The 11690-nt window shown below is 43.9% G+C and overlaps 1 long non-coding RNA gene across 1 annotated transcript; it reads left to right on the forward strand.

Annotated features, from left to right (window-relative positions):
• The first annotated feature begins 1005 nt into the window (after positions 1-1005).
• LOC135991681 (uncharacterized) lies at positions 1006-10903 on the forward strand. The gene is made up of 5 exons (XR_010606538.1): positions 1006-1137; positions 2232-2336; positions 5774-5899; positions 9774-9961; positions 10331-10903. It is a non-coding gene; the product is annotated as an uncharacterized LOC135991681 (long non-coding RNA).
• Positions 10904-11690: the final 787 nt, after the last annotated feature.

Genomic DNA, 11690 nt, shown 5'->3' on the forward strand with positions numbered 1-11690 from the left:
GATCGGGTTATGCGTTTGCTGAAAGGGGTGACGCTTATCTCTTTGGCAAAAGAGTAAATGACCTTTATGAAAATGAAAAGCCAGTGCACCGAGGATGATGCAAACGATAACCCGTGATTATTTCACACTCTTATTTCAGAAGCTTGGTTGTGAAGTAGCAGAACACAAAATCAAACAAAGGGATTATTCAGTTCAAAAGGAGAAAAAGCAAAAGTTTTTAAACAGATTCCTACCATCTGTAGTATTTGGTTTCCTATACTTTCAATAGCAATTGAAAATGGATTATTTTCCTCTAAAACTCCCTTTTCAAGCTGTCTTCCATCCTAACTGCACGTAGGTATAAATCAGCTGGAAGAAACTACTTGCTTTCTTCACTAAGGATCTGTGCTATTTTGTATGTCTTGCCAAGCATTTTTAAAAGCAAAAATGTTATGAATGCTGAAGATGTTTTTACCCTTTCTCATCTAATGCATGCATTTATTGCCTAGCAGGAAAAATGGGAAGAAGGAATAAGCAATTATTTTCACCTAGTAAAGGCTAGTGGCTCCCATCCTGGGTTAGCAGGCCAAAATTACTTTCTTGGTTTATGAAAGAATGCACGAAGTAATCTGTTCATAGAATCACAGAATAGTTTGGGCTGGAAGGGACTTTCAAAGCTCATTTAGTCCAACCCCCTGCCGTGAGCAAAAATGCGTTCAAAGTCTGCAGAGAACAGGTAATAGCAGGAAAAAAGAGATTGAAATATTACTTTGTAAAAAAACATATTTTTTAATTCAAAAGTAAAAAGAGCTTTTAGTTACTTCTATATAATTATTTCTGCAATATTGACTGCCCCTGCTTTTAAGAGCAGTACAAAATACTCGTGGTGTTAGGGATCCAGTTTCACATTCTCTGCTCTTGGCAGAGGGGCCGATGTTCTGATGGAAATGCACAGCAAAGAGGCAAAATGATCTGCTAGGGAGTTTTTCTGTTTCTTCTCTTCACCCTACCAGGCTGAGGGGCGGTGATTGCCCAGGCAGAGCCGCCACGTCGACCCAGAAGTGCCGCAGGAGCCAGGGGAGCGATTTGCGGTGGGCCGTGGGATGGGAACACACAGGCATTGGAACACACAAGAAACAGAAGGAAATATGTGGAACGGTATTTTTGAAAGCATTTGGTTTGTTTTGGCCGGTCATGCTGCATTTTGGCAGTGCCGAGATGGTGCGATGTGGTTGATTGGATGAGGTGGTAAATCACGGTCATTGTTCAGGAGCGACATTTAAATTCTGTGTTTTCAAGATCGTGGTTTGTAAACTCTACCTGTACAGCTCCCAGGGGCCAGCGGAGCTGCCCAGGTCCAGAGAAGCCTCAGCTTTGCCAAGATAATAAAAAACCAAACAAAAAACCAGAGAGCTTTCTTCATTAGTTTCCCATTTTCATCTTAAATGAGATTAAGTTGTAAAACAATAAAACAGTTCCTTTTTAAGAACAGTGAAAGCTATGGGAAGAACAGCCAGAATTTCCCCCAGAAGCATGTTGGGCAGGTTTTATTCTTGGACTTGTGCTCATTTGGATTTGTTTTGGTAAGATTTTGATGCTGTTCCTATTTGCAACAGGGAGAACAATGTTCAGGACCCTCAGTCCACACAGATGAGACAGTGTGGCAGTGATTACACTGATTACAGATCTGCTTAGATGGGCAAGAGGAGAAATAAATTGAATTTCTATCAGAGATTATCTTATAGAGGCCTGTGTTGATTGAGACAGCAATAAATGAAAATGGGCAGTGCATGTGCTGGCCTAGTTGAGCATGGCTTTGTTTTTACTTTTTGTTATTGTAAAAAGCCATGGCAGTTGAAATGTGTTCTTTAGTATGTGAATTTAGTATCTGGGATAGCTATGGAGCGGATGGGAGGATTTGCACTCCAGGTACAGCTCACAGCTGAATTACCTCATCGCTTTCTTGTGATTCTCTGTTTGCAAATACCTTCATGTCAGAGGTACAAGTGTGTATTTGTACTTATAAGATACAAGATATTTGTACGTAAGATACAAGTGTGTATTTGTACGTATAAGAAGGGGTCGTGTGGGGAGGGCGGGCGGCTGTGGCTATTGCAGTGGCTTTATTAGCCCTTTGCTTAAGGAACAGTTGGGTTTTTTTTGAGATGTAAACCCTCCGCAGCGGGGACTCGTCTTTCCATACGGCCTGACTCCATCACTGCTCTAGTCCTGACGGTGTTTCTCGGGTCCAGCTCCAGCCTGAGCACGCTCAGCCTGTTCCGCGGTGGAGCTGCAGCGACTGAACACCTGCCTTTGCTGCTTCCCTGTACGTGCACGCGTGTGCCGCGGAGATACGGGTAAGGAATGGTCAAAATGGTCTGAGAGTTTGAGATTCTGAACTGACTAAATTTTTACAAGTTTATTTGCTGAGTACTTGCAAATCAAGTTTTTCCTGGTGGGCGCATTTAAAAGCGACATGAACTTCCATGTCAGGCGTTATAACGACATGGGAACAGTTCCTTCGTATTCAAAGCAGTAAGATCTAATCCCAGTGTGCAGGGAACGTGGCCATGTACAGAACGACATTGGAGCAGGAGCTCTGGTGTCTGACAGCCCAAAGCTCTGGGGCAGCACAGGGAGCGTCTGCAGCAGCGAGCGATGTGACACGTCCCGGTGACGCCGCTCAGGGTGCAGGGCAGTGCCGGGGGACCAGAGAGCTGCTGCTCTGGGGGGAAATCCCCCCAAATTGGACAAAACCTTCACGCAGCATCGCACAGGACTTGGTGTTGTTCCCCTGTTGTGACCGGTGCTGGAGATAAAGCCCTGAACTGGTTCTGCTCCGGCACCTTTGTGTGAGTCGTTTCCCTGAAGCTCAGTTACTCCTGGCTCATGCAACGTTCTGTAATGGCATTAGTTGGATGGTTAATTTAAGTACATCTGGATATAGGCTTCGGTTTGTCAGTAAACTCAGACAATATTTCTGTGATCCTGTTTTAAGGAATAATAGTCTTAAGGAAGCACACTTTTAAGGGCAACAGATGTCTTGAAGCAGATGATTAATTCATGCTTAGTTTTCAAGCAGTCATTTGACTTACAGGCATTTTAAAGTGGATTCTTTCTTTTAATTTAGTGATTCACAGCCTAAACGTTTATAGGCAAAATCTTATTTCAGTTAAAGATGTATTAGTCTAAAGTGGCACTTTTAAATTCAGTGGAGCAGTTCTGCTGAAAATTACTACTGAGAAAATGGAATATAGAGTTGCAGTGTGTCTGCAATTCATGTTAATTTGACTCTTTTATTTTCAGCATTACTAATATTTTCTTCAGTAAAATGAAAATTTAGTTGTATCCAGGTGAATCCTCTTGCAAGGCAGAGTTCAGTAGAACAAGGGAATGCGATCAAGTGCTAAACTTGGTTTCTTTAGGGCCATGCAGATCCAGGGTGGAAGTACTGAAGCTGATGGAGTTTCCCCAGTTTCTTTACTACTTACCCAGCGTCAGTCTGTTTAAAGATGTTTAAGAGGGTAACACTGAGGATGGCAGTTTGATTTAAAGCACATCTGAGGGTTTTTGTGCTTTTCCATATCTGATCTTCAAATAGGGGTGATGCTGAGTAAGGAAGATGGTAATTAATACCCTTGTATTTATTTTGTCTTGGGACTTGGACGTTTAATATTTAAAATATATGCCTAGTTGTCTTAAGGGTGAGGGCATGTGTGCTGTTTGGGATTCATTTCAATCAAGAGTAGCTATTAATATACTGACCTGCACTCCCACTTTCTCCCCATTGCTTGAGTGAGAACCTCGTTATGCATAGTGTTTGCATAAAACGAGGCTTTCGCATTAATCAGCTGCCTTCCTAATCCTGGAAAATAATCATTAGGATGTTCTGGTTTGATCTTAGCAGTCAGTGGGCAAAGGTTCAGCCACGTGAATGCGTGTTGCCCGCTGGAGGAGTCTTCATGCTCTGGCCGTATGCACAAGGTGCGTAAGGTGGCTGGTTTTAATTGGGTGCTCGTTAGCTTTCTAAGGCTGGTAGTGGTGGTGCTGGCTCTTAGTCCTGCGCACACACAAAGCGTACGGTGGTCGAGGGTATTGGTGAAGCAGAGAGAACCTGTTGGCACGTTAATTTTCTAGATGAGGATGTGGCGCCACCAGAAAGTCTCTGCTGCTCTCCAGAGATGTTCTCCTCAACTAGAAAGGCTGAGCAAACACAGGGCATCTGCTAGTGGAATAAAAACCCAAATCTGAGAGCAATTTGGGATAAGGCTGCCAGCATCCTTCAAGGGGCAAGGGGGACACAGACGATGTCTCGGCCACGCAGGCAAAGCCAGGTGACTGAGAGCTAAACTGCTGCGCTGGTTTACCCCAGGTCCCAGTTGAGGGGACACGGGAGCCACCAGACCGTCGTTGTAGGGGGATCCTTCCCCATCCACAGCAGCGTGAGAGAATTCATCTTTCTGCATTTCCCTGAAGACAATATGCTCTTTCATGAGATAAAACCAGATTTTCTCATTAATACAGTTTTTAATTCGACAGACAAGCCCTCAGAAGTGTCCTTTGCGTCCAGCCCCCGTGGCGGGTGCCTGCGCCAGGCGCAGCGCTGCCAGCTCTGCAGCAGGAGTGCTGCTAGACGGGACAGCAGGGGCCCGGGGAAAGGCCTGATCACACGTGGCACTAAATCGTCCCTTTTCTTTCCTTGCTGAAAAGCAGGGGTGTTTTTGGTTTTTTTGGTTTTTTGGTTTTTTTGACCCGAAAGATGTGAAAGCGTGTGTTTCTTCTGCCACTAATTCAAGTTAATCCATTATCAGGCCCATAGGACGGGCCCTTCTCTGCTGTAGGTCTTTGCTGCAAACCATGCAGAGGGATTCGGTCCAGTGCCAAATGAAATGGTTTCTATCTTTTTGATACTTTTGGCAGCACCTTCTGTTGCACTTAATAGAGATGCTAGATGCTTAGCAGGATGAATAAATACAAGCAACGGCAGACTTCTGCTTCTGAATACAAAGCTTTAAACAACGAATAACTATGTATTTTGTTTGAGCTCTATAAAAGTATAAATTAGACCAAAATTTAGTCGTTGGTCATATGCATCAAATCTATTTTCATTTGTTTTAAAGTGAGTTACGGAGAAAGTGCTGGTGTGACTTGTGGGAAACAGTGCTGTAAGCATGGCAGTTCTGGGGCTCTATCTATTAAATCCCTGCCAAGCTCAGCGCTCGGTCCAGAGACTGCAGTCACTGAATGGATATGCATTCTAGAAAGACTTATAGTTTCTGCCAGACAAAACTTTGCCGTGTAATTCAGAGTAGTTCGGTAGCTCAGGAGCCGCGCGTGCGGAAAATCCTTTGCCAAGGGGTCAGTTCCATGTCGGGCTGGCAGCCCCGGGCTCCGTCAGCCTCCAAGGCTGGGAGCAACAGGTTTTTATCAGCACAAGAGTACAGCAGATCGGTACTTAGATGTAAAAAAAAAAAAAAAAAATTAAAAAAAATAATAAAAAAAAATCCTAACAGAAAGCACACTTGATATTTTTATCACATTACGCTGAACTAGGCAGGATTTCTCAGTGTGCAAGTCCATTAAAGCCTTTACGGCTTCCTCTGAATGGGACTCAACTCCCCAGGCTGGCATTGGGTCTTGGAGGGCAGGAGCTGCATGTTGCGCAGTTGTGCTCAGAGTGCCGAAGAACAGGTTCCATCCTCTTCGTTGTTCTTTTGTGACAATATATTGTCTCAATATTCTCCTAACGCTCCCGTATCTCGTTAAGTTACAAACCAAATTTCCTGTTTTGCAGCATTCAGAGAAGTGCTGGTTCCTACAGCCGGGCGGTGTGTGGATGGTGCTGATGCTGGAGTGGCGGGTCCGGAGGAAGGGAGAGGCGGGATGTCCTTACACAGACAATAACTGCAAGGACAGCAAGGTACAGCGAGACCCAGAACCACTAACGAACCCCAAAGGATTCGTGTTCACTTATGCTACTCACTGGGGAGAATATTCCAAAGTGTTTAATACTCCTTTTGGACCATCTTGGACACAATTCCTCTGAAAAACAGCCAGCACAAGTCAGGAGGAACACCTGCAGCTGTGGCCTTTGTCACATTCAAGGCCCTCTAAAATCCCTCTAAAATTTTTGGAGTTGGCATTGCTGCTGTTTTTTAAATAGAAGTCTGATCTCCTGTTGAAAACAAATGCATACTAAAACAGCTGATGCTTTTCTTCCTAAGGAAAAAAGTTAAGCTGCCTTTTCACTTCTAAAAGATTGTTTGGTTTTGTGGGTTTGGTCTGAATTGCTTCTCTATATATATTTGATTCCAAATGCTCATCAATGACAGCTGAAATATTTTTTAAAAAAAAAAGCCAGACTGCCTCTGAAAGTCCCGTTTTTCCATTGTTTTTCTTTATTTCTTTAAGCCTAAGAAAAAGCAGCTGCCAATACATCCAGCAGCTGGCAAGTAAAGCACTGTCAGTCAGTCTGACTGTGAAATATTAGTAAACAAGCAGTTCCATTTACGGTAGCCAAGTTTAACAAGATCTCCACTTATTATCCTGTCATTTTTTGTGGAAGGATATGCCATTGCTGTCAGATCCCTCTGTTCAATGGCACAGCCTGTGCATACAAATCACCTGGTCTGACACGTGGGAAAAGACTTTGGAGAAATCTGAAACTGAGAATGAAAGATGAATTAGAAGATCTGTTAATAAATAGTTAGCACTCAATTCAGATAATTGACTGGCCGAGAGCAGCCAGATTTTGTTATATTGTGTGTAGTGGTGAAAAATCTGGCTGTCTGGCCCAATGCAAACATGATTTGTTGTAGTCAGCGTAGATCAAATGTTATCCGCAGCTTTCATTTCCCTGGGACTGCTTCAAAACTCAATGCATTTGACAGATCTATTTGGAGATACTTAGGGGTGTCATGTTTGGAAAAATTAGTGAAGTCACAGGTTCTCTGGTGTCAAGATTTGTTCAGAATTTCTCCTCTGTCATCTATGTCATGGTTCCTCTCCTTTTTGCCACTCCACACTACGGAGCAGGGGTGGCAAACTCATTCTCACCGGGGGCCGCATCAGCCTCGTGGTTGCCTTCAAAGGGCCCAATGTCGTTTTAGGACGGTATAAATGCAGGAGTAGTTACATTTACTCAGTCCTAAAACGACATTGGGCCCTTTGAAGGCAACCGCGAGGCTGATGCGGCCCCGGTGAGAATGAGTTTGCCACCCCTGCTATAGAGGAAAAGTTGTAGGAAGTGTTTTGTAACGCTTTTGTTGTGAAACAAACTACTGAGCTAAAAACAAACAAAAAACCCCAAGCCCAATAGTTATTGAAAGACTTCTATTTGATTTTAGAAAAACAATACAGCGAGCTGTATTCCAGTGGAACTCCCCTTCAGCCAGCAAACATCCTGCTGGAAAAGACCACAGCTGAGGACTCTCTTTTCGACACTGGCGTGTCCATATGGCCTGTCCACGTGGCTGCGCTGGTGTATGTCACTTTGCACTGCTGAATCTATTATCTTGTCAAGACTTAATACGCCTGTTCATCAGCAGCTAGCGTTGCTGGTGGGGAGACGGTGGGTCCTGTCCGTGCTCCGCCAGCTGCCGCTGCTGCAGGACAGCTGGAGAGCTGGGGCGCCATGGGCGTCTCCCTGAAATGGTTTGCAATTTGGGGGTTTGGGATTGTTTTGTTTGTTTGTTATCGTTGTGGTTTTTGCTCTGAGTCAGAGACTCTGTTCTGTGCCCTTTTATAAAGGAAAACAAAATTTGGTCTGTATAGGAGCAAGCTGCAGGGCGGCCTTAGCTTTCCGTGGCAAGTATTTTACCTTTGGTTTGATCAGTGTAGTTACCAGATCACAGCCTCCAGGTCTGGTTTTGACAGAGAGCTTTCTTGGAGCTTGGAAACCCATTCCTTACGTCATGCTTTGCCCCTCAGAGAGGTGGGAACTGCCTGGTTTTCACTCCACCCGAGCACAGCAAGGTGCGGAGTGTCCAGCACCACGGGATCCGAGAGCGGAGTCACGCTCCAGCGAGCTGTCACACCGGGCCTTGCTGAGCACTTCTAGGTTTTTATTCTGCATGGGAGCATTTAAGGTAACGCTTGATCATTATTTTTCAACTTTTTTGTAACTATGGAGACCAGGAGCTTCGTAAAGCAGAGCAGAAGCTCTCTAGGTGCAGTTGGAACTGACTCAAATATTTCTGTCTCTTTTGGCCCCTTGTCAAATCTTTTAACTTTATGGAAACTGGAAAAAAGAATCAGAGTGGCATATGCAGAATATTATTCTTTAGATTAAAATTCAGTGGAATATAAGTGAATGAATGTGCATTTGAAAACAAAGGCTGACTCTCCGAAGCGCCTCTCCCACAGCCACTGCTCTGAATATCAAAGGTATGTGTCAATAAAATCCGCAGGTATGGCAGCTCTTTTGTCAGACAGGCACCCATTTGTTTCCCAAACAAAGGCAGGAGGACCTGTACCTGGAAGTGACAGCAGCTGAGGAGGTAGAAAACGATGACGGGTGATGTCTTGTTTGTCAGATATATTTGAATCTGGGAACTGTTGGATATGGACAGAAAAGTTCACAGCATCTAACTTGCTATGGTTAAATACTACTGTCCTGATAGGATTGCAGTGTGCCAAGCCCTGTTTGAAGGCGAGAGCTTTGATGGATAAATGTGGCGAAGCATGACTTTGTTAAGGATTTGTGCATCTCAAGAATTTTGCCAAACATACTGTGTATGGTCCTGCTTTAGTTTTGTTATATGATCGGCAGCTTTGTTGTAGTCCTCAATTCCCTACATACACGTTCAAGAATTACTGCATCAGAGAGGATCATTTATTTCCCCAGCACTTGCTTTAGGGCGTTGTAGTGTGTTTAATCTTGGGACATGGCAGCAGAGAAAAATGTTGGATGGATTTTTTAATTGAAACTAGAAGCTCATTTTTAATCGCGTGTTTGTGAAGCAGGCCAGGCGGCAGCTGCGGAGTCCTCTCAAGCTCTGGGGGTCTGTCCTCCCATACAGAGACCTCGTTGGATTCCTGCTCCTAGTCCTGACTTTAATTAGTCCAGCCACTGGCTCACGCCTAAGACTGGGCTTTGTTGGAAATGCAGCAGCACCTTTCCCCTGTGCCAGGAAACGAGTGTTTATGTAGCAAGGCACGTTTTACTGAATTTGTAGAGAAAGTGTGGTTTTGAGAAGGTGATTTGATGATGCATAAAGCACCAGAATGTGTAAGTATGACTTGCATGCAGAAAGACTCTTTACAACACCTTGTTCGTGGCAACAAGCCCTGAGTGGCTGGCTGGGAGCAGGGATCGATGCATCGCTCTAGCGATGTACGCGAAGATGCTCCAGACGTGCACTGCGGGAAATGCATTTGCCGAGCTGAAAATCCATTAATTTGTGGTGCGGTGAGTTTTCACATATCAGGAGATACAAATACGAATAGGGTGAATATGGATTAACTTTAATAGGATTTTTAAAGTTATCTGGAAATGATCATCAGTACCGCTGCAGTGCCACAGGTCTGTAAAATTTCAGCCTACACAATAATCGTCTGGTTCTGAAAATTGTTACACATGGAGTTTTAGTAGCTATGGGAGAATTGTTTTATTTTCTCTATGAAATCCTCTACTGAATTTTATAACAGTGTAATAAATGTCAGGAATAAATAAATGACTAATTCATTGTAGCAGTAGTGCTTGTACCATAAAACATAAGTTAAAAAATGAGAACTGTTTAGACAGGCTTGAGCCATGCTTACTCTACAAGCATTTTAATTGCTTTTTTATAAAGCCAAGGAATGACTGGCAATAATCTCAAAAATAAAGCAGGACAGCGCACTGGAATAGCCTGATTGCACGGTTACAAGTTTGGTTCGTTACAACTGAAGGAAGACACGAGGCGCTACCACCCCATCTCTGCTCTGTCAGGAGCCATCGGCTTCACTTCAGCGTTTTCCCGAGTCAACTCCACTGTTCAAGGTAACGTTGGTAGAGCTACTAAAACCTCCCTTTTGCTGCCTTGGGGTATTTTGTACTTTTTTCTGCCTGACATAACCTTGGTGTGGGGGTTGAGGGTCCCATCTCGTTGCTGAGAAGACACAAACCATGTGGAAGGGCTCTTCTCACCTGTCCTGCTGCTGCTTCGCTCCTGCTTAGGACAGTCCTAATCTCCTTTCTTGAGCTGGGTATCCAGCCCAAACTGGGCAAAGCAGGTTTAGCAGGCTCTTCCCTCCAAAAAATAAAAATGGTACGGGGTATATTGATGCATCTTCGGTGCAATGCCATTGCTCTAACTGGAAAGCACAAAGTAAGTGGCACACAGTTCTTAACTGTCACTCTCTCCTCCAGCCCTTCTGCCGCAGAGCAGCTCGGTCTCCGCATCCCTGACCTGCCCCGACACCAGCACCCTGGGCTCATTGGCTGGAGTTTTGGAGAGAAGACATGAAACTTGGCTGCAGTGATGCTGTCAGCTTGTACAAAACAGGGTAAAAAGTGCTGGGCATCTACTTACCTCATTGGATAACATGAGATAATGTGGTACTTTCTGTCAGACATCCCACTGCCTGCCGGAACCAGGAATGACAGTGTTCCAGGTTTTAGATGCATTCATTATTTTTTGAGATTAGATGATCAGCCTTGTGGTGTATTGAAAAAGAAAAGCTCCTGTTTTTCTCCTTAAAAAAGGCAATTCTGCAAATGTTGTAGGGGAGCAGTCACAGGTGCAGGATGTATCAAAATGAAAACGTGTAGAGGGATCATTCAAAAATAGGCTATTAAAATCATTCAGAAGACAAAGTGGGAAAGAGATTTAATAAAAAAGGAAATTATCTGGCTTTGTTTTGTTTTCCCGGAGCAGCTGCTGTTTATGAAATCAATACACACGACGGTATGTAACAACAGAAAGATAAAATGGTGTAAAAAGAGAGAGTTCAGAAACAGTAGTTACTTACGTTCTGTGTATCTCCTTATACTGTTACATACTCTCATTTGTATTTAAGATGCTCTTTGTGTGAGGGAGTATGAGTCAGACATATAAAAGCCTTTCATTTTGTAAGTGGTCCAGCTGGATTTCTCTTTCCTTTGCAGTTTGATCTGTGAACACGACCTTTCTGATTTTATTCATGTGCACTGAGATTCTGTATTTCGTCCAAGGAGCTTCACAGGCGAGAGCTGCTTGTGCCGGGTGTGTTGTACCCCATAGATCTGTGTTGTTATGATGGTATTTCCCCCAAAAGAGAAAAAATTAGTGCCAATATTCTGATTGATTTCAATGACTAACATGTTCTTAGAGACTCTTTGATACATGGCTAAAATTGGCGGTGGAGGGTCAGAGACTCTGTAGTCTTGATATCTCCTTCAATGAACTTGGAATCATCTGTTAACAGCAAATCAGTTAACAGCACTAATTATGCTAGAAAAATAATAAAGGGGGATTAATATAGGCCAGGAAGCAGCTGAGCAGTGTAATAGCACAAGACAAAATAAATCTGTCCAAACAAGCTGCCCACTACTACAGTTCGCAGGTGGCATTGACATCATGTGTGAAGAGAAGGATAAGACTGGAAATTAATGTATTTAATGGGTTTCTTGAGGACTGGCCTTGAGTTGGCAGGAGAAATTAGCAGTCTGGCTTTCTGCTTGCTTTTGGTTCAGAGGAGACGTTGATGGAGTGTGAAAGGGCAACGCTGTTCCTCGGGTCGCTGGAAGG

Source organism: Caloenas nicobarica, chromosome 8, assembly GCF_036013445.1.
Source record: "Caloenas nicobarica isolate bCalNic1 chromosome 8, bCalNic1.hap1, whole genome shotgun sequence".
NCBI lineage: Eukaryota > Metazoa > Chordata > Aves > Columbiformes > Columbidae > Caloenas > Caloenas nicobarica.